Raw genomic sequence first — 2,532 nt, forward strand, 5'->3', positions numbered from 1 at the left:
GCCGCCCTCCGGGGGGCTGGCACAGGGCAGCTACTGAAAAGGGGAGGATAGAGAGGAAGGGAGACGTTTTCCAAACTTTCCAGACCAGATTATTATACGATTTCTACTTTCCTTCTGAACAGACAATAAATGACACGACTAAGAGATTCCCAGTTACAGCTATAAGGTACAGGCCAAACGCAGGACTGCTCGAGAGAACATGACCTTTAAAATTCCAGAGAGAAACGTCTATCCCAGGTCCCCCCACCCAGGCTCAGAGCATCTTTATGAAGCTGCTCCGTGTAACTTTAAAACATCAATTCCCTGGTTGAAGATCCTAATGACTGTTACAATGCACGTGCTCCTAGGAAAATGACATTTTAAGTCAGGGCCAGCTACTATAATCTCATGGTGAATACTTCCTACTCTCTACTGAAGTAACTCTGATGAGTGAGGGAAGCCCCGAAGAAGGGAGAGGAAAGAGGGAAAGAAATGAGAGAAAAAAACGATGATCACGAATGAGTCGACACACAAAAAAAGAAAGGGAAAGCTGAGATTCCTGCCTTTTAACTTCGCAGAAAAGTTGTCCTACTAAGGTGACATCGACATCCTTAAATAGGACCCTTTGAGAATACATTAAGCTTGTGGAAACAAATCCTGCATTAGGATAGCAGGAAGCTCTCTTTCTACCTCCAAACATCACCGGATAACTGCATTTCTGAACTGTCTGCTCCTCCCTCCCACGCAGGCCTAATCTGGGATTACATCGGAGCATTAGGCACCTCCCTGTGAATCTTGCTGTCTGATACAAGCTTTGGAAGCCTAGAGATCACCGCTCCACGCTTTGCAGCTCTTGAGCTACTACCATTGGGTTCTTCACACTGCAGTTTCTAAAGAAAGAACCTCAGGAAAGAAACGCATTAGCAGTTCCTGAACTGTGGGCCTGCCAAGTTTCTCTTGGGTAAGAGCACCCTCTGGTGGTAAATGTCTGTTTTGTGGCCTAACAGCTCTGTCTCTGGAGGTGCAAGGTCGAACAGGCTCACCCCCAAATCCTTCCACATGGAAACGGATTCCAGGATCTCTCTTGGTAGCATAACCATCCACCAAAATCAAAGCTATGAGGTCTTGGTTCAGCGCCTTGCTCTGTTATTCCTAATGTGTGACTTTTGCATAGTCACCTGTCTCACTTTCTCAATTGTAAGTAGGAAAACAATGCCAACATTAGGAGCAAATGAAAATGCCCGATACTCAGTAAATTACTATATACGCTAAAATGAGATACCATTATGATTTACCAGATACATACAGATCTCAGAATCAAAAGAAAGTTCTTCATATTATATTCTTATCCTGACGGCTCCTTCATACAAATCTCTTACACCAGTATTTTCCTTCTGGATGCCTGCTTTCCGCCTGCTAGTCCCTTGTTACTTCATGCACATCTTACTACTATAGCCTGGGGCTCCTGCCTCGTCTCTCTTCCAAACCACCTTGCCAACTGCTGCTTTATAAATCCTAACGGCTATGTTCACTGAGTCAATTCCCAGCTTTGGAACCAAAGAGAACTTCCTGTGGCCTTGAGCATGGATCTGCAAGAACCAGAGGCAGCAAGAGTGAGCAAACACAATGTTTTATCACGCAGGGAGGGAGCGGGGTAAATGCTCCCACCATAATCGATTTCAGCATATAACTTCAATGTCACTGAACAAGTTGTTGGGAGGAGAGGCATACAACTGGCTCTCATAAGCTGGGGCGAGCCAACTCCAGTCACCTCCAGCTCAACTCTGTCCACAATCATATTTTGTTCTTGGTCCTTCTTTTGAACAAATAGTGTGCATCAAAATTGTTCATGTGTAACAGAATGATATTTAAGCTTGTTTTCTGTTTTGTTTTAAACAGCAAATAGAAGAACTACAATACAGATCCTTTACTCATTCCATAACTGCTGCCCACACATGCGGTGATGGACAAAAAGGGCTCTATTGTCTAGTTGACAAAGCTGCTCTTGCAGTGCTGGGAGTCTATTCCTATACACTATGCATTCATTTTTTTTTTTTTTTTAAGCAAGGTGACCCTTGGTTGACCTCACAGATTGCAAGGAACTTGTCAGTTTACATTCCCTTATTTTTTATTTTTTACACCTACAGCACCTGGTCTTCCTAGGTGGTCTCCCGTCCGAGTACTAACCAGGCCCAACCCTGCTTAGCTTCTGATATCAGACGGGATCAGGCTTGTTCAGGGTGGAATGGCCATAGACACTCTACGCATTTAATAAATATGTGTTAATGCTGCTGGACAAAATATTCTGATTCCTAGTGTCTAAGGTTTGATCCTTTGGGTAAATAGCCCTTAAGATGTAGTCACGTAGGTTGCTCAGATTACCGAGTAATAATAGCTTATTTCATGGTTTTTGATGTAATATAGTAATATGTAGTCACCATTCTGGAAAAGTTGCTTTTTAGCAATTTTTCTTCAGCTATTCAGTATTTTTCCACAAACTGTACATACAGATAGGTATAGAAGTAGACAAGTGTGAGTGAGTGTGTGTGTGTT

The 2,532-nt window shown here is 43.1% G+C and overlaps 1 pseudogene; it reads right to left on the reverse strand.

Moving 5' to 3' along the window:
- Window positions 1-2,117: 2,117 nt before the first annotated feature.
- LOC111740551 lies at window positions 2,118-2,236 on the reverse strand (annotated as a pseudogene).
- Window positions 2,237-2,532: the final 296 nt, after the last annotated feature.

This window comes from Pteropus vampyrus, unplaced genomic scaffold (assembly GCF_000151845.1).
Source record: "Pteropus vampyrus isolate Shadow unplaced genomic scaffold, Pvam_2.0 Scaffold65, whole genome shotgun sequence".
In the NCBI taxonomy this organism is placed as follows: domain Eukaryota; kingdom Metazoa; phylum Chordata; class Mammalia; order Chiroptera; family Pteropodidae; genus Pteropus; species Pteropus vampyrus.